Source organism: Ctenopharyngodon idella, chromosome 19 (genome assembly GCF_019924925.1).
Source record: "Ctenopharyngodon idella isolate HZGC_01 chromosome 19, HZGC01, whole genome shotgun sequence".
In the NCBI taxonomy this organism is placed as follows: Eukaryota; Metazoa; Chordata; class Actinopteri; order Cypriniformes; family Xenocyprididae; genus Ctenopharyngodon; species Ctenopharyngodon idella.
This window is the reverse complement of record NC_067238.1, coordinates 4,913,139-4,934,779: the sequence shown is the minus strand read 5'-3', so window position 1 is coordinate 4,934,779 and position 21,641 is coordinate 4,913,139. Positions and strand designations below refer to the sequence as shown.

At 36.4% G+C, this 21,641-nt stretch overlaps 1 protein-coding gene across 5 annotated transcripts in view; it reads right to left on the bottom strand.

Annotated features, from left to right (window-relative positions):
- Positions 1 to 21,641, bottom strand: part of thrb (thyroid hormone receptor beta) — a 180,251-nt gene that overhangs the window by 81,070 nt on the left and 77,540 nt on the right. For 4 of the 5 annotated variants that reach the window (XM_051872871.1, XM_051872870.1, XM_051872873.1 and 1 more), the window contains one exon: positions 1,455 to 1,521. The exons of the other annotated variant lie outside the window; for it this stretch is intronic. The gene's annotated coding sequence lies outside the window, so the exon portion shown is untranslated. The remainder of the gene's footprint in view (positions 1 to 1,454; positions 1,522 to 21,641) is intronic. 5 annotated transcript variants of the gene reach the window in all.

The following is a 21,641-nucleotide window of genomic DNA, read 5'->3' as shown; positions in this document are numbered from 1 at the left end:
AGAATGACACAGAAGAGAAGATATTGTTGAATAAAGTCATTATTTTTGTTTTGTTTTTGTGCACAAAAAGCATTGTCGTCGCTTCATAAAATTAATGTTGATCCACTGCAGTCACGTGGACTATTTTAACAAAGTCTTTAGTACCTTTCTAGACCTTGAAATTGGTGGTTAAATTGCTGTCTATGGAAGAGTCAGATACCTCTCGGATTTCATCAAAAATATCTTAATTTGAAGATGAACGAAGGTCTTATGGGTTTTGGACGACATGAGGGAGCAATTAATGACAATTTTCATTTTTGGGTGAACTAACCCTTTAAGTATTGAGTAATAAGCAGGCATTGACCCACAGCAGAGCTGCCTATCTCTCGCTGTGGGTAAGCTGCTCTGATGATGTAAGGGATCATCTGGCTTTGTTTCTGTTTTGGGTGGGTTTTGTCACGTGTTTAAGTTCTGTGTTAATTTTTTTTTAGTTTGTTGCCATTTCTTTTCATTGTTTGATTAGTGTTTGCAGCTGAGGTTCATCTCATTAATTAGTTTGTCTCTGTGTATTTAAGCCCTGTGTTTTATTCTGTTCTTTGTCAGTTCTCATCAAGTGTATCTGGTTGTCCCGTTCCTGTTTGTCTTTTTGTTTTTGAGTATAAAGTTCCATCCATGATACAAATCTTTCACTCCACCACATCCCAAAGGTGCTCTATTGGACTAAGATTTGGTGACTGTTGAGGCCATTTGAGTATAGCGAACTCACTTTCATGTTCAAGAATCCAGTTTGAGATAATTTGAGCTTTGTGACATGGCACGTTATCTTGCTTAAAGTAGCCATCAGAAGATGGGTACATTGTGGTCATAATGGGATGAACATGGTCAGCAACAATACTCAGGTAGGCTGTGGCATTTAAATGATGCTCAATTAGTACTAAGGGGCCCAAAGTGTCCAAAAAGAAAATACCCATTACACCATTACACAACCATCACCAGCCTGAACCATTGATACAAGGCAGGATGGATCCATAAAAATCCCAGTAGATCAGCAGTTTCTGAAATACTCAGACCAGCCCTCCAGCACCAACATCCATGCCACTTTCAAAGTAACTTCAATCACATTTCTTTCCCCTTTTGGCACTCAGTTTGAACTTCAGCAGATCGTCGCAACCATGTCAACATGCCTAAATGCACTGTTGCTTCCATGTGATTGGCTAATTTGATATTTGCATTAACAAGCAGTTGAACAGGAGTACTCATAAAAGTGTCTGGTAATTGCATATGTGTGTGAGTGTAAGTGTAAGTAAGATATGTTTGTTTGAATAAATCTGTCATGAAAATATTTATTTTAAAACAAATTGGAGTAGAAATTTAATTATATTATAAACTACCTTTTATTGCAATTAAAATGTTCATTTACAACTGCATTTGATTATTAAATCAATTTGATATTACACACAAAACACTGTTCTTACCAGAAAGATGTGGGAGCGCTTAGTCCTGCCAGGGCTGAGGTGCAAAAATCCCTCCCAACATGAAAATCTAGAATGAAATGTTGAAAGCGATTAGAATGCATGGTTAAGCAATCTCTCCAGAGACACAACTCAGAAAGAAATTAATAATCAAAAAAGCAAACCTTTCAATATAATATAATAAAAATTGTTTACTTAAATGTATTTTTCTTTTACTTCCGGCATGTCCTGCAACAGACAGGCAACCGCCTGTGATTTTTAATGGAAATGATGGTATAGCTCTCATTAGGTATTGTACACCTCCTTGGTTTAGACAAACATGTAATAGGCCTATTTCACACTTTCAGGTTTTTGGCTTCCGGAATGATCCACGCCGGGTAAAAGTTTTTCCGGCTACAGTGATAGATAGCCGAGCCTCGATCAGAACCAGCTCGGGAATCAAAGTCGTTTTACGAATTAATTGTCATGAAAATGTTTGAACGGTCTTGGTGAATTATTGGTGAGACTACAGAGCTCTCATTAAGAGTAAATTTAATAAATAATTCGAAGTGATGGCGGTTAAACTGGTTATATTCTACGTGTCTCTTTGGCGTGGCTGTGCATTATCGCGCTCCATGTGCTGTAAAGACAGTGCCTGCGTCTCAACGTGCATACTATCCATCCTAAATAGTAGTCTATATGACATTAGTAATATTCAGTACTATTAAGGGTGGATAGTATGCACATTGGGATGTATAAAGTGTTTTTCACGACGTGCTGGGGAAATGATCACGCAAGCCTGCTCCCTTATCACGCAAGCCTGATCCTCTGATTCATGAAACAGGACCGCTCGCACTCTGGATATTTCTGGATATATATAAACACTTCAGTCATCTCTCACTCATATTTTCCTGTCGTCATCATCTTAAAGTGTGTATTATGCACAGTATTATTGTGCTGTTGCAACATTAATGCAAAGACTGATAGTTGTGTACAGTGTGGTGTTGGAAATTAATTATGTCTTAGTTTAATCATTTTAATCGATCAGGATTAGTTATAACATATGCTTGAATGTGGGATGTAATGCCATATGAGATTAATACATGCTATATATTTTTAAAACGTATTAAACTCACAACAATATTATGTATCTCACGACTTTATATCCCCCATTGAAGTATATATTGTGAGTTAATTTTTTTTAATGAATAAATTATATAAATAATGATCGTCGTACGTGATACGATCGGGGGAATTGCTGAATGAGTAGCTGCGTAGCCTATACTGTATGACAGCTGGTAAAATAAATCCACCTGCCGGTAAATTCGAGCAACGGTCTGAGTGGCCGTATAAGCTACAAACAAGTAGAAAATAATTTATTTGTAGATTATACAACAGCAGCTTGGAAAACAGACAAAACAGAAAAGGTAAGAAGCGATATTTGAGAAAAGAGCATATCAATCTAATCGCCGTAGACCCATAGTGGAACTAACTTTACCCCGCGTCACGTGATTTCCGATTCTTGTGAAAAAGGCCTATCCAACCCCAGACACCAATTTAGTCACAGACTTGAGGAACTGATATATTGGACCACAAAAAAAAAAAAAAAATCTGAAATGTTACTCTTCATAAAGTCAACCTACAAATGGCTTACATATAGTTGAGCCTAAACTGGGATTGGTCGAGTAAAAAAAAAAAACCACACTCACACAAACATACACACACACACGTTTGTTTTTGTGAATTGACATTCCATAGGCGTAATGGTTTTTATACTGTACAAACCGTATGTTCTATCCCCCTACACTACCACTACCCCTAAACCCATCACAGAAAACTGTGCATATTTTACTTTCTCAAAAAAAAAAAAAAAACTCATTCTGTATGATTTACAAGCCTTTTATTATTATTATCAGTGTTGAACAGTTTTTGCTGCTTAATATTTTTGTGGAAACCGTGATACAATTTTTCAGGATTCTTTGATTAATAGAAAGTTCAAAATAATAGCATTTATTGGAATTTGAAATCTTTTGTAACATTATAAATGTCTTTGCTGTCAATAGTTATAATATTGAGCCCTTGTGGAATATTTTTATTATTAATGTCTTTCTTCCTTGGTGAGCATAAGAGAGATGTTTCAAAAACATTCAGTACTAATTAAATAATAATTATTTGAAACTTTTGCCTGGTAGTGTAAATTTAGAAAAATATTGCATGCAAAGGCATTGTAATGACGATTCAACAGAGTGAGGATCCATTAGCAGTTTATTGAAGTAGCAAACACAACAATGGCAAGGACGAGGCAGAAGCGGTAACAGGGACAGGCAGGGATCAGGGCAGGTGGCAAACAAACAAAGTCCAAAGACAGGCAGAGATCAGGGCAGGCAGCAAACTTACAAAGTCCAGGAACAGGCAAAGGTCAGGGCAGGCAGCAGAGAATCAAACACGAGGAACAGTCCAATCAAACACATGTATAGCAATCCACAATAAACGCTCAGAAATGATTACCAGGGGCAAATCAAGACTTCGCAATGTGCGTGTGTGTGAGAGCTGCTTATGAAGTGTGTGTGTGTGTGTGTCATGTGGTGCAGGTGTGCGCAATCAGTCCCAGGAATGAGGGCCTATGGGAAATGAAGTCCGAATCGAAACCAGTCAATATTCAGGTGATGGCTCCCTCCGGTGGTGCGAGGAAGGAGGTGCAGGAGCCTCACTTGTAATAGGCATCATGCAAGGTTTGATGTCATTGATGTCAAACGCCATTGCTTGCATGTGTTGTAACCAAATGTGATGCACCAGTTATATTATACAGAATAAAAAAGTGATTTGAGAGCTGAAGCAGAGGGAAATATTTTTAGTAAATTTTAACTTAAATTTCAGTCTGTTCCTGAGGCAAAGCCTCACCCTAAGTGATAACAGTTGTATGTCGTTTAACCATGCAAAGCTACATGTCCTATTCATCAAGTTCATGTTTTTGTCTGCATGACAAGACCATACAAATGTGTATATCTTGCATAAGAGCAGTTAAAATTTGGTGCTTTGAGTACAATTCTCTCATACTGATCACTGGATGTTCAACATGGCACCTCATGGCAAAGAACTCTCTGAGGATTTGAGAATTAGAATTGTTGCTCTCCACAAAGATGACCTAGGCTATAAGAAGATCGATAACACCATGAAACTGAGTTACAGCACAGTGGCCAGGGTCATAGAGAGAGGTTTTCCAAGAAAGGTTCCACTCGGAACAGGCCAAAGAAGTTGAATCAAAGAAGTTGTGCTGTGCGTCAGGTGTAGAAGCTGGCTTCACAAAAAAGATGCTGCCAGCTGCCAGAATTGCTTTAGAGGTTGCAGAAGTGGAAGGTCAGCTTGTCAGTGCTCAGACCATACGCCGCACACTGCAACAAGTTGGTCTGCATGACCGTCATCCCAGAAGGAAGCCTCTTCTAAAGCTGGCTCACAAGAAAGCCCGCAAACAGTTTGCTGAAGACAACCTGTCCAATAGCATGAATTACTGGAACCATGTCCTGTGGTCTGATGAGACTAAGATAAACTTGTTTGGCTCAGATGGTGTCCAGCACGTGTGGCAACGCCCTGGTGAGGAGTACCAAGAAAATTGTGTCTTGCCTACAGTCAAGCATGGTGGTGGTAGCATCATTGTCTGGGGCTGCATGATTGCTGCTGGTACTGGGGAGCTCTGCTTTATTGAGGAAAACATGGATTCCAACATGTACTGTGGCATTCTGAAGCAGAACATGATGCCATCCCTTCAGAAACTGGGCCGAACGGCATGATAATGACCCCAAACACACCGTCAAGATGACAACTGCCTTGCTGAGGAAGCTGAAGGTAAAGCTGATGGAGTGGCCAAGTATGTCTCCAGACCTGGACCCTATTGAGCACCTGTGGGGCATCCTCAAGCGGAAAATGGAGAAGCGCCATGTGTCTAACATCCAGCAGCTCCGTGATGTCGTTATGGAGGAGTGGAAGAGGATCCCAGCAACAACCTGTGCAGCTCTGGTGAATTCCATGCCCATGAGGATTTAGGCAGTGCTAAATACCAATGGTGCTCACACAAAATATTGACACTTTGGACACAGTTTTGACATGTTCACTTAGAGTGTACTCACTTTTGTTGCCAGTTATTTAGACAATAATCGCTGTATGTTGAGTTATTTTTAGAGGACAGTAAATCTGTACTGCTAAACAATCTGCACATTGTCTACTCTAAAGTATATCCAATTTTCATTTCTATAGTTTTGTTTATGTGACACACTTACCATCAAGACTCCTAATTACATGTAATGGCTTGATTAATAGGCCATTTTCTACCATGTTTGTGAATGGAGAGATGGAGAGAATACAGCACACATGCATGATTTTCAGAGCGTAGAAATATATGCTGCCTAATGCAAGTGTATTAAGATAAGAGAGAGAAAAAAAAAAAAGAGTAATTCTGCTCACCATGTGACCAGCTGCCCTCTATAAATCCTTCTTTAATATGTGGTGTTGAAAGAACAACCCACAAAATTTTAAAGTTTAACCTCAAGCTGGGTAATGCCTTTCAAACCTTCTATACCAGTGTTTCAGAAACCTGTCCTAGGGATCCCCCACCACTGCATATTTTCACAATATTTTATTGTCTCCCTCATCTAACACAACTGATTCAAATCATTAGGTCATTAGTAGAGACTGAAAAACCCAAAATGGGTGTGTCCGATAATAAAGACATCCAAATTGTGCAGTGATGTGGAGTCCCCAGGACAGGTTTGAGTAACGCCGTTCTATACAAATAAATTCTAAACAAATATTAAAACTAAAGCAGTTGTGGAAGACGCAGGTTTAAGTCTGGCCTGCAACAATTACCTTAGAACTCACATTCAGTAAGTAAATACTGCAAGCTCTCCAAATCAATATTTAAGAGATATTATGAATTTTATATCTAGATCTGTGTCTTGGCTCTGCACTTTAATAGTTTCCATGGTGACTCAGTTATATCTAGAATGCTGAACAGAATATTTGGAAGTATTTGTCTTATAAACTTATGAGCCAGAAATGGCACAATATAGGGGAAAACAAACAAAAAATTTAATAAATGAAAACTGACACCATTATGCAGGCTTTTAAATTGTAAGATGTAAATTGGCTGATTAGATCTGGCTAAACATTAGTTTGGTAATGAATTTACATTAAAATAAGCTGTAAATGAATAAAAGCATTCATGTTCGAGTACAATCCTTAAAATGACAATCTTTTGATCAAATGAATCATGGGTTGCTCTACATTATGAACACAATTACTTTTTTGTTAGTTTTTCTAGGGCTTTTACCAAAGGAACCTAGAAACGTAATTTTATTCTCAGATGTACTTTTTAAAAAAACTGACAGTAGAAGAGTTGGCAAGTTTGTGCATGCTTTATGGCCTCCGAATACCTGATATAATTAAAACGATACGCTGGCATCTCATTTCTTTAACTTTTTATTACTGATCCCAGTCCTGCATCTGGACTTCATTAACAAATGCTGTCGGATTTGTATCTTTTGATGTATTTTCACACTCAGTTCGATTGCACAGTTGCACAGTCAATTCCTCACACAGTAGATGCTGTCATCCACTGTGTCAGTTAATTTCAAATAAATATGTAAGTTTATGCACATTACAGTATAATGAGAATGAGATTTTATGCTAATAAGAATTGGGAGGGGGGTCCTTAAATGTCATGGAAATAATGTCACAATGCAAAAAAATCTTTGAAATTTCTTACATGATTATTAATTTCTTACATTATTATTATTTATTTTATTTTATTTTTAATTTTGGGGTGAAACATGTTCTTATAAAGATTCACCAATATAGATAACCTAAAAGCTCCAGAGAAGTGTGTCACATTTAGTCTATAATAAAAAAGGACTTTTAGTTTACATTGTTTCTGTTTTCACTTCCTGTGCCTACTTCCTGTGTTTTTTCTTGCCATGGTTTCTGATTATGTTGTGTCTTGTTTAGTTGCTTGTTTTCTCTGTGTATTTAAAGCCCAGTGTTTCAGTCCGTCCTTTGTCGGTTATTGTCTTAGTGTTTTTGGCTAAGCTGTTTTGTTTTGTGTTGCCCGTTTGATTGGTCTCCTTCTTGGATTATCATCTTATTTCAATAAAAAAAAGCTGTACTTAGATCCATGTCTTAACTACTTCTTCATTCCCACAATGTAACAATATGGTATAAAATTATCAAAATTATTATGAATTCCAAATTCATTAGTTCTTCTTCGAAGACAGGCAGATACTAATAGTAAGACAGGTCTCAGAGAGGCTAAGAAATCTATCAAAACAGGTTGTATAACCCAACTTGATCCAATCCAAGGTAACACTTTATAGTGTCTGTTACATGTACTATAGTAATAACAGTAATAGTAATAGTAAAAGCAAGCATTACATGCAACTAACCCTAAACCAAACCCTAACTCTAATCATAACCCTATAGTAAGTGCATGTTGTTAACTGATACTCCTCAGTACTTAAATATATAAATAAACTGTAACTAAGACACCATCAAACATCACAGTCTTAAGTAGACTATGCAGACTATAGACTAGTAGTAAGTAAATTACACTTTCTAAGTTTAATAATAATAAAAAAAAATTTTTTAAAAACTTGCAGTATTTCTATACATTCAGTAGCCAAGCAAATGCCAATAACAAGGTTATGCCCTCAGTGGTGAATAACAGTACAAAAAACTCATGACTTTCCCCTGCTGCTCATTCTCCCACATTGTGACCACCAACAAACACAAACATCCAACTTCAAAATGACGAGGGACTAATCCCTAATGAAAGTTGAGAAAGAAAAATAAGTTTTATTTTTTTCCCAAATTCCGTGTTTTCCATTTAAATTTTTCTGGATTTTTTTCAATGTTTTAATTAAATTTTAATAATCAAAAGGATGCTATTCAATTGAAATCATACAATTTTAACAATTTAATAATTCATTAAAATTTTAAATAGTGCCCACTAATTTTTTTTTTTTTTTTTTTTGGTCAGAAATTCTGTTGTCCGTTTAAATTTTTCTAGGTTCTGTGATTTTTGATTTATTAATCAAACAAATGCATAAAATTTTAACTATTTTATCATATTTTAAAATGTAATCAAATTACATTTGGACATTTTTTTAGCAAACAAAGTGATGTGCAACAGAGGTTTACTGTTTAAATTAAAACATGGCTGAAGATATTCCTTAAAAAATGTTTAAAAGTGCCCCTAAAATGGTTTTCGGCTATTACCTTTCATGTTGTTTGTTATATAGCTGTTTGTGAATGTTAAAGGTCTGCAAGTTTCAAAGATCAAAGTGCATGAAAAATGGAGTTATTGCACCCCCAAAAAAGAACCAATTCTGAATGGTCTGAAATGATCATTAATTCAAGTCTTACTTCCTGCACAAACTTACATAGATTTTTAACAAATCTGCATAATTCCACCCTATGGTCTTCACGTCTGCTTTGATCTGCCCTCAAACACTGTAGTTAGCTATATAGTTTGGTTTGTGTTGTTGACATGTTGACTGTACTGTGTCCGTACAGTGATGTTGATAATATCAGATTATAATACCATGGTACTTTTCCTAGTATACACCATTTGCACATCAGTGGACATAAATGCATTACATTAGTTTGAGAGCAATGTTACATTAGTTTGATTACATGTGAGAGCAACAACAACAAAAACAACAAAAAAGCATTAAGTAATGTGAAAATACAGTGTGGAGCAGAATGTGTCCCAAATGAGTAAAGACAAGAAAGGACAAGCACAGGCAGTTGTTTATGGTTGCAGAGCAATGTCACAACTTGCCATACTAATATAGAATTTAACTAGTGTGTGGTCGGTGTGTATATTACATATTTCACAATGGCTATAAATGCAGCTTATGCAATATGAATTTAGGGTAACACTTTATTTTAAGGTGTCCTTATTACATATTTTACATGTACTTACCATAGTAATAACAGTAAATTGTGTATAATTACAAGCAACTAACCCTTACCTAATATTACCTAATACCTATGGCTAACGTCAATGGCTAAATCAATGGCTACATCAACTTTGATTACCAACATTCTTTAGAGGTGCTTTATGTAAGAATGACAGCTAGTGGTTGAAGTGGGTACTGCAGTCCAAATTCAAAATATTGTTTGCCCTGCCCCCTCCTCCTCAGACTCCACGCTCTCGCGGGTTGCCAGTTTGAAGACACGCAACAAGAGCGAGCTCAATTGACATTGGAAGGCGAGAAGACTTGCACACTGTAAGATAATTAGTTGATTTATTGATTTATGATGAGTTGACATTGCGTTTTAATATGCTCCCGTTCATAGGGATTTTTAAATGGATGCTGAGGCTTTTTAGGTCGGGTAGAATCTGTGATCTCTGACCCAGTTTGTTCACTGGTTTCCAAGGCTGCAATTCATTGCATGTGTTTTCCGCCAACTGGCAACCCAGGGTGGCGAAATACTACTGGGTAAATTGACAACATGCGGTCTTGCACAGACCAAAACAAAAACAGAAATTCCGACACGGAACACAAATTTCGAAGTAAAATAACTGGCTGTAGCAATGGTTTTCAGAGAAACGAGTATGTGAATTCAGCATGTTTAACACTCTGGAGTCGGCGGTATCACCGGCGATACCACCTCGTTTTTTTTTCTTACCGGTGTGAAAGAGTTTTTTCTTTTATCTCACAGATTTGAGAATCATAGTGACCAGATATTGGCCCACACTGGACATTCTGAATGAATATAATGGTAAGATCACTGACTGGAAGCAGGAAAGTTTTTTTTTTTTTTTTTTCTCTCCAGTGCAGAAACACCAAACACCTTGGAATGCCAGGTAAGTGATGTTCACTTATATCTTTGAACAGGATTTATTTCCAGGTAAAACTCTATACTCAAAATGTGCCCTCATTTATTCAAAATGTGTCTCATTTATATTGTTAACTATATTCTGAATAAAATACCAAAAAAACTACTTTGTACTTTGATTTTTTTAGTTTCCTCTCACATAGCCTACGTGACTGAAAGGGCTCATTATGTGGGTCATTATGCAGGTCATTATGCAGGTTTTTGTCTTCTCAGGTGTGAATCACAGCATTATTCATGAAGATTCACGCCTCAAAAGGTGTGATGAAGTTATGAAATTGCCATGAGGTTTTGTGCTAGAACAGAGTTTGCTGCCAATACAGTAAATGTTCTCACTGTACCATATAACTGAATCTATATTGTAGTTGACCTTTATAAGAGTGAGTTATAGTAATGTGGCAGTCCCTACCATGGCAATCTGTTTATAGTATCAATGGCATACATACTGTAGTTTTATGCCATCTGTCTCTCTTCTTCTGATGCATCTCTGATCAATCTGATGTATACAGTCATTGACTGTTTCCCTGTTTTCCCTTGTACTCTATGTTGGTTTTCCATGTTTTATGGGGACATTCCATAGACGTAATGGTTTTTATACTGTACAAGCTGTATATTCTATTGCTTACACTAACCCTACCCATCACAGAAAACTAAAATATCAGAAAGTTTTCTGTGATGGGTAGGTTTAGGGTTAGGACATACACTTTGAACATAGTGGTTATAATCTAAGATAAATCGCTTATAATGTAAAAAAGAATTTGTTACTTTTGATTATCTGTATCATAAATTGTAAACAATGTAGAAACTATAGAATCTATAGAATCTGTATCTACAGAAATCTATAGATGTACTAAATGATTCATTGATTAATCATTAATGCCATTTGGATTAAATGATAGACAAATGGATTAAAGGGGACCTATTATGCCCCCTTTTACAAGATGTAAAATTAGTCTCTGATGTCCCCAGAGTGTGTATGTGAAGTTTTAGCTCAAAATACCCCACAGATAATTTGTTATAGCATGTTAAAATTGCCACTTTCTGGGGGTGAGCAAAAACGTGCCGTTTTAGTGTGTTCCCCTTTAAATGCAAATGAGCTGCCGCGCTCGGCCTAAGAGGGCGGAGCTTCAAGAGCTCATTCTCCGGTGTCAGGAGTCAGTCAGGACGCACTATAATGTCAGAAACTGTGAATATATGTTGCATGGAGATAGAACAGGCATAGTTTAGTTTAATTACGGTTATAACTTATATTGCCTTCTTGTTTTTATCCACTATATTAGTACAAGCCTGTTGTATCGGACCCCGTCCGAATGATGTCCAAAACTTTACAGATGAGTTTTATGACGTTTATTGTACTTCACACAAAATATGAACCGTCCGTTTTCACTGTAGAAAATTACTGTAAGAGCTTAATAAAACACAGTGCAAGTGTGCATTAAAGTATTATCCATAAACTCTCTCTCTCTCTCCCCCTTGCATTATCATCAACATTTATAGCGAAGTACACAGAAACACTCGTTATAACTAACAGTAAACAAATATATAAAGACTTTATGCCTTTTCAGGTGGCGCTTAATAAACTGGTAAACTTCATATCTGTAAATCAACTCCGATGAACTGTAATAAAGTGCTCTAACCTTCATTACTGCCGTATCCAGTATCACTCTGGAGACTGAATCGGAAGCTGAATCACGAACAGTTCATAGTGATCCATCCTTGAGTAACAACTTTTTAGCACAACCTCTGTTTTGTATTGTCCCTTTGTATTGACGTTCGTTCACAAAGCAGTCTGGTGAAAATATGATTCGCGCAGACAAACGAATTTCAGTAGAGTTGAGGGAGCATTTCTTCTAAAACAAAATTAATCCACCTCGTCTTTAGTGGCTCAGATTTCGGGAGTAAATGGATAGAGCTATGTGGATTAATACATCCAGCTACAGAACACCTAAAACGCTTGGGAGACATTCTCGTCAGTGACTGTTTAGTGTTTACAACTCACTGTAAACTTGCTCAGGGCGGTTCTATGTTAAAACAGCAGTGTCTGTCAACAGTCGTGGGCGGGGCCTGTGGCTAATGTGACGTCACATTGCACCATGTCTGAAAACAGGTCGTTGGGAGACACTGCTTATGATTTATGGGGATTAAAAAAAAAAGGAGTGGGTGGATTTTTATCACTACAGGGTGGTTGTGTACACACACTGCCAACACACATTTATGTCCAAACACCATGCAAAAGAGTATTTTGCATAATAGGTCCCCTTTAAACAAAACCAAAATAGATGCAAATGAAAAGTTTGATAGTAAATAGCATTACGAAAGGCAGTTACTATGAATTAAACATTTATATAGATGAAACACTTATTTTGTGTAGTGCTTTGTGATTTTGTGTATTGTACTAACACAACTGAAAATATGCTGAAATGTTTGAAAAAAGTGCACTTTTGATGATCTGTTGTGATATTAGTACTAAGAGTTTTGAAAATGTACCAATTGCTTGTGAAAATTGTGCCTAAGCAAAAAAAAAAAAAAAAAAAAACCTGTAAAATACTTTCTCTATCTCAGTTTAATATAGAGCTATCCACCTTTTCCTAAATGAGCTGTGTTTTACTATGTTTTAAAATATGGATGGAACTTCCGTTTTTTATGAACTCCCAATCAAAATATATTTATAAATTTATAAATTTATTATTTATAAATACATTTTTCATCTTGCTCTATATGTGTCAGGAAACCCTTTGTTTGTAATTCATCTACCAATAACTAGGCATAAGTGTTTTTACTTGTGTGTACAAGTTCTCAAAAGTAAAGTGTGCTATTCTTAAAACCAGTTTATAAAACGGATAGTTCCAGCCCTTGATTCTGATTGGTTGAGCCGCGTTCGAAGCCGTTGTAAAATTCCTGAAAACATACAGCTGAACGCATTACACAAGTATCGCTGCACCACTGAATGTGTTGCTGCATCTGTCTTAGCAACGTAAACATATGTTTGTTCTCTATTGATTTTGATCATTGAAGCTTACTGCATTATATAGAAGAGTATTGTGACTGAGACTAATAACATTCAAAGACTAATAACAACTAATAGAGAGATAAAAATGCATTTCAGCTGCTAAAAAAAAAAGAATGCTCTGGAATTATGATAGGTGAACTGACAGAGAGAGAGAGAGAGAGAGAGAGAGAGAGAGAGAGAGGTTTAGAAACACTTTATTTTTTATACATTTTTTACATTCCTACTTCAAACTTCATATCCCAAAAAAACATTGAAAGTCAATTAAATATTAAATAAATAAATAAATAAATAAAATAAAATACATATTATTTTAAAAACCTAAGACCAATTGATCATCATGTACAACACATAGAAACTCAGTAATACAACAAATTTCACAAAAAGCAGTTACATTATTTGTAAGAGTGTAATATGAAAATTCTGTTCTCAATCTTGCTGCCACCAGACACATAAACATTACTTTAGGGCCAGTTGCTGCCAACTCTAAGCCTTTTTTCTTTCTTGTTTTCCATATTGCCAATCTTGCTGTCCCTATTAGATAATTTAATAAACATATTCTTCTTCTTAATAAAAATCTATATTTCAGTCCTCCTATAAATATTTTGTCTGAAAGTTCTTCTGTAAACACCTGAAACAAAGTTATAAGTAAATCAAACAGATTATTTAATCTAATGCATTTTAAAAACAAATGCTCTAAATCTTCTCCCTCACCACAAAATCTATACACTGCCCACCCACCGCTGTATTCAGGTGTGCCACGTGTCTGTTCGTAGCTATGGCCCTGTGAATAATCCTCCATTGCAGAGCAACAGTTCGCTTCTCTACAGGGAGTTTATACAGAGTCCTTCATCTCTCTCTTACAAGGAAATCTGGAACCAACAAACCTGGCCATCTTGAGGCTTTTTGTCTCTTTAGTGACTTCTGATGCATCACCATGACTGTTGTGAGGTAAAGTGCTTTCTTTGAAGCACAGTCCAAATACTCCAACTGAGGAGTCCAGAAGTTCAGAATTGAATCAGCACCTTCACCCTCATTCTCATCACACATTAGCGTCAAAATACCGATCCTCAGAAATTCTTTTCTGTCACTTGCTAAACTTTCTCCATAAGTGCTTTGTATTACCAGAGAAATTTCCTTTGATGCAAGTCTCTGTGATCATAAACCAGACACTTCCTTGATCGTTTCTACAGATTTCCATCCATCTTTATCCATTAGGTGACCCATCTTCACGATCCCATTCCTGAGCAGACATGCTCTCAAACTCACTGAGGACAAAAGTCTTGTATGGATCATGTTATTAAAAAACAATGGTTCCTCAGGAGGCCAGTGAATAGAACTGATAGATAGGAAATCTTTGTCCACCTTTAAAATATTCCTCCACACATGAAACATTGTCCGATAAAAAGGTGCAATTTCAGACAAATTCATATCAATCTCATTAAAAACTGGTGTTTGTCAAGTCCAAGCCCACCTGTCTTCTGCAAGATGGCACATGCTGTGTGAGTCCATAATAAGTCTTTATGATAAAGGAATCTTTTTGCTGCTTGTAATCTGAAAGCCTTGTCCTCCCACACAAACTGGCAAGAAAATCACTGATGCCTGGACCTAGTGCTCGCAACTCCAGAAGAAATTTACCATTTTCCTCTGTATTTCACATATTATATCTTCAGGTGGATCCAAGACTATACACCTCTGCCACAATATAGAAGCTGCCAGGTTATTGGTGACCAAAACTCTCCCTCTATAAGTAATAGCCATTCCCACTTAGACAATCGGGCAGATACCTTATCCAGCATACCCTCCCAATTTTTCATCTGATATTGAGCACTACCTATAAAAACACCTAAAACTTTTAAACCTTCCCTTCCCCATCTCAAACCACCTGGAGGTTTTGGATATCCTACCTCATCCCACTGACCCATAATATAACCCTCACTCTTCTCCCAATTTACTTTGGCAGTAGACACTTTTTCATAAAGCTTAATGTTCTCATTTAAACTTCTAATATCCTTTTGTCTTGTGATAAACACTGCAATATCGTCTGCATAAGCGGATAAAACCAGTTTAACACTTTCACTTCCATTTTGAAATGATAGACCTTTTAAATCTTTTTTAAGTCTAAGTAAGAGAGGTTCAATAATTAGGCTATATAACTGCCAGGATAATGGACAGCCTTGTCTGATCCCTCTGCCAAGAGGTACTGGAGCACTTAGACCCCCACCAGCCTTTACCATGATAAACATGTTTGAGTACAACAATTTTACATAGGATAAAAAAGTTTCACCAAAACCAAAGTGTTTTAAAACATTAAAACAGGTACCCATGGTCCACCCGATCAAATGCCTTTTCTTGGTCTAATGATAAAATACCAAGATTACTATTATTAAGATGGCTAAAATCAACTAAATCCCGTAAAACAAAAATGTTATCAATAATTGACCAGTCTGGGACACACTGTGTTTGATCTTTCTCAACCAAAAACTGTAAACAATACTTGATTCTATTTGCCAGACATTTTAACAGTATCTTATAATCCAGATATAATAGGGACAATGGTCTCCATTTTTTCAATAAACATAAATCCCCTTTTTTGGTAACAAAGAGAGGACAACACTTCGACAGCTTAAAGGAAGTGACTTTTCTTTAGAACAACTTAAAAATACTTCATATAGATCCACTCCTATTTCATTCCAAAATTGTTGATAAAATTTAACTGGCAACCCGTTCCTGGAGACTGACCTGAGGACAACTGCTGCATTGCCTCTGTGAGTTCCTTAAAGGTAATTTCATTGTCCATTGTCAAATTTTTTCTGTTCATATGCTAACTTTGGTCAATCCTGGAGCAATTCCTCAGTACTTTTGGAGTCACATGATTCTTTACCATATAATGTTCCATACAAATCTACAGCCATTTTTCTTATTTCCACCGGATCAGAAGTTATAGTTCCATTTGAACGCCGCAGATGATACATCTGTTTCTGGTGGACATTTTTCTTTTCTAAATTAAAAAATAAGAACTCAGAGCATCCATATCTTTAATGGAACAAAACTTTGCTCTTATCAGTGCTCCCTTTGTCCGCTCCTGTAAGAAAGATCCAAGTTCCATTATCTTCTTTTTCAAAAAGTCTTTCTGCACAGTTCCAGGATTATCCAAGTCTCTTTTCTAACTGCACAATGTCTCTTTCCAGTCTTTGTACTGTTTATTTAATTTGTGATGAAGAATTCAAAGTATAATTCTGACAAAAAAGTCTTATTTGAGCTTTACCCACCTCCCACCACTGGGTAAGATTCCTTATTCTCCATACGTCTACCAATTCATTTTTGTTCATTATTTTGGATAGTATTAAACTAGATTGATTATGAGGTTCTTCATTTCTATCAATGGTAAAATCTATTGTACAGTTCCAGTCTCCCCCTACAGTAATACACACACCATCATCATTTTTTTTTTAAAGATTCATTCAGTTTCATAAAAAAACCTCACTCTTTCTGACCCATTATTCGGGGCATATACATTAACAAAAACAAACAAAAAAACTCTATTTTTGTTAATAAAGTCCTCCCTTTTTCAATTTCCTCAACAGTTAAAATATTAACATTCATGGTTTTTGAAAATAAAATAGCATCCACAGCACTATTATTCGACCCATGACTTAACACAAGCTTTCCACCCCACCACATACCCCATTCTATCTCATTATTATTATCAATATGAGTTTCCTGTAAGAAGGCAACATTAACTTGTTTTATTTTAAAAAATTCTGAAACCAATTTCTAAGACCAATTTCTTCCTGTCTCTATCCCCATTCATATTTAAGGAGCCAACCCTCAAACATTCCATAAAAAAAGAAAAGATAAAAGGGATAGAAACAGAAAAGCAAACCATAGTAAGAAAGACACCCTGTGCAGCTTAATCATTTCTTTAATTTTATGAAGTATGAGATTAATCTTGACATAATTTCATTAAGAGTTTCTTCAAACAAAATCTCTTCTTCTTACTTAACTCCTCATAGCTTACTGTTCTCTGTAGCAATGTAACTGAAGCAATAAATTTATCCACATCTGGGAAAAAAATCATTAACTTCACCTACTTTTGAAGTTACATCCAAGAAATAGTGTATACACATCTCCCACAACTTGGGAACCAATTTCAGAAATATCCGAAAAAGCATCATCATCCACTATCTCATTGTCATTACTCATTTCAAAGCCCTGTGATGTTCCAGGCTGTGGCTCTATTTCAGCATCCTGCTTCGTATTTTCACTATTCTGAGCCTTGTGTGGACATGCAACCCTCTTATGCCCAGTGTCTCCACAATCAAAGCACTTCATACTTCAGGTACTCTGCATATACTAAATACAATTTTCCTTCATGCCACAGTCTGAAAGAAAAAAAATCAACTCTGTTTCATTCAGAAACATAAAAACTTGTCTTCTGAATGATAGCACGTGCTTTAAAGCCTCACTTTTGCATCCAAGAGAAATCATTTTAATTGGACTTGCAAACTTTCCATAACTTGCGAGAACTCTTTCAATTTTACTATTCTTAATGAAAGGCGAAACGTTTGGTATTGTTACTCTAGCAGTTGGTGTAACCAGAGGTGAAACAGTAATATAAGCACCACTTACCACAACACCGGTGCTTATCAGACAATTAAACATGTTTTCTTCTTTCACAAAAATCACTACTACCTTATTCATGCGGGAGGCTGAGCAAATGTTCTCATATCCGATCTGCTCCCCAGCCGCCAGCAATACATGCTCCACAGTTACAGCAGGTTCTGCCATACACCTGACGCCATGACGGAGCGTGAGAGACGCTGCACCCCCCTCAGGAAGGGATGCCATCTCGTCTCTGTAACGACTTTCAACAACTTCCAAAAAAAAAAAAATCCAATTAATATCCCTACTTATCCATCATCACTTCAAAGTAAAAAGAAATAAAGAAAAAGAAAATTTACAGGAAAAAAACAATTAGCCGCCCTCTCACCGTGTTCCCCTTCACAAGCACTCACACACTCCCGGCATGCAGAGAGAGAGGGGAGGAGAGAGAGAGAGAGAGAGAGAGAGAGAGAGAGAGAGAGAGAAAAAAAAAAAAAACAGAAACAGTGAGAAGTATGAAAGGCAGCAGGGGTCATGGACCAGCCGTCTGTGTTTACACTGACCTCATCTAGCCATAGTGCTCAGTGCTTGACATTTATATCTCTCAACAAACACAAACTATAAATGTATGAATAGTTTGTAAGTCTTAACACTCATAAGCTATGTCCAGACAGCAGGCAAATCAGATTTTTTCTTAAATCAAATCTTTTAAGGCAGACTGTCCACACTATTAATGTCAAGTGATCAAATAAGATTTGTGTGTCCAGACATAACCAATCAATCTGCATGGGTTGCTTTTGTAACAACGTAGGCGTACCCATGTTTGTGACAAGGCTTTCAAAATGGGTGCAGGAAAAAGGTGGACATTGCACTTGCATGGCAAATAACTGTATGCTAGTAAACTAATTGCTATGTGCCATTATTACTTATTTCATACATTTCAAAATGCATGTGCTTAAGTTAGGTAAGGTTTGTAGCAATGTTGCTGTGAAACAGTGTGTAAGAGAGGGTTTGAATGTTCCATCTGTGACATCTGAGCCCTGCGTGTGGTCACTAATAAACAAAAGGTGCATACAATTCAATGCTGGCAACCATGTCTTTTCTAATGCATAAATCTATATTATGCCTTTTAGATAAAAGTAGATACAAACTATGATTGTACAAGTAAATGTACAAATCCACTTTGTTGTAGATTGATCCAAGACATTGACTTTTCCAAGCCAGCCAAACAATGAGCAGTTCAGAATAGAACATACCAAATATACTTTTTAGGAAACATTTGCAGAAACCTGATAAATTAAAACATGCAACATATTACACTGTGTCATCCATTTATTTAACAAACAACAACTACAAAAGACAAAATGGAGAAGCCATGTGTGAAAAACTAAGTACTCCCCAATTCAATAGCTTGTAGAACCACCTTTGGCATCAATAACTTGAAGTAATCATTTCTGCATGACTTTATCAGTCTCTCACATCATTGTGGAGGAATTTTGGCACACTCTTCTTTACGACGCTGCTTCAGTTCATTTAGGTTTGCAGGCATTTCAATTGAGTTGGGGTCTAGACTTTGACTGGGCCAGTGCAACACCTTGATTCTTTTCTTTTTTAGCCATTCTATTGTAGATTTGCTGGTGTGCTTGGGATCATTGTCCTGTTGCATGACCAACAGGCCAAGCTTTAGCTGTCATACAGATGGCCTCACATTTGACTTTAGAATACTCTGGTATACAGAGGAGTTCATGGTCGACTCAATGACTGCAAGGTGCCCAGGTCCAGTGGCTGCAAATCAACTAAGGCCTGTAGAGTCTAAGATGTAGCTCTTGGGTTTTTTGCAATTTCTCTGAGCTTTGCTTGGTCTGACATTGGGGTGAATTTGCCAAGACGTCCACTCCTGGGAACATTGGCAACTGTCTTGAATGTTTCCTCACTGTAGAATGATGGACTTTAAATTGTTTGGAAATGGCCTTATAACCAGATTGATGGGCAGCAACAATTGTTTCTCTAAGATCATTGCTGATGTCTTTCCTCCTTGGAATTGTGTTAACACACACCTGAATGGTCTAGACCAGCAAACTGCCAAAACTTCTGCTTTTATAGAGGTGTTCACAATTGCTGATGATCACTTAATCAAGGAAATTTTATTAGCAGCACCTGGCTGCTACTAGGGGTGCAACGGATCATAGTCGTCATAGGCCTCACGGTTTAGAACGCATGTAATTCGCGGTCTCGTGGATTAATTGCATTTAGCCATTACATAGTGACAGTTTATTATTTGCATGTGTTTAAGTCTGGACAATTTAAAACACTCAAGTGTTCATTCAAATGCAAGAAGAGTCAAAATTCACGATCGCACATTGTTTTCTGTGCGCACACACTCAAAGCATGCACGCTCACAGAGGCGCCTTTCAGATGGCACAAACACATGATCAAGCTCTATTTCGTGACTCCTTGAGCTTTAACAGACACACACAAAATGATCTCAAAATCCCTGTTTCGATAAGTATTCTTGTATACAGTCAGTTATAAAGTCTTAAGTGAACCTAAACAGTTGAGATAACTTGAGAAAGAAATCGGATGTGTTTCATCATATTGGTTCTGTGAATTCGGTCGTGCATTCGTACATTGGTTCCGTGCATTTAGTGACAGCAGCCTAAAAAAACTGCTATGTCATTAATTGTCAAACAACAAAACAACTTTAACAATTATTTATCTATATTTAATTTATACACTGAACACTATGCATGCAGTGTAATTACAATTATACTTATATTTATATTAATTATTACATTTCTATACCTGAACACTAGGCTAATGTTAGACTATTTGTAACTGTTATCTATGTTTTAATTTGTGTATTCTTATTTTTACTGTCTATTCATTTGTCTTTAATAATGTTTGAACTTTATTAGTTAGGAGTTTTTGCTGTGGTATCAAAGTACTTAAACACCCGGTTTTACAGACAAGGCTTAAGCTAGTCCTAGACAAAAATGCATGTTTGAGCTGTTTTAACTGAAAGTAACTTGCCCTGACACATCTTAAAATATGCCAAAGCCATTGTTTTGTCTCAAGATGCACAGCAGTAATGTTTTTTTATAGGTCACTTTCATAAAAGCTACTAAGATGCCCTAATTGAACTAAGGCCTAATCCTGGTTAAGTCTAAGCAATAAATGGGAAGCAAAGTTACATTTATCTTAAAATCCCTAATTTTTATTTGTATATTATTTATTTATTTATTCTATTTTTCTGATCCGAAAAATGATCTGATCCGTGATTCGAAAACCATATTATGATCTGAACCAGAAGTTTTGTGATCCATTGCACCACCAGTTGCTACTGGCCCTCTTAATCCTTATGGAAACAGTAAAGGTTTACTTAGTTTTTCACACATGGCTTCTCCATTTTGACCTAGTTTTTGTTAAATAAATAATGACATGGTGTAAATTCTCATGTTGTTGTTCATCTGAGGCTGCATTTACCTAATTTTAAGACCTGCTAAGGACCAGATGTTTTTTTTTTTTTTTTTTTTATGTCCTGATACAAGGGCTGTCAATGGATTAAATGTTTTATCGCAAAATCGCATACTTATTGTGAAATTAAGCATGCATCATTTATCTTGTTTAACATGTTTATTTTGTCATCATTTGCTAAATCCAGCAAAGTAAACTATCAGATTGAAGGATGATTCTTACAAAACTGTATTTCC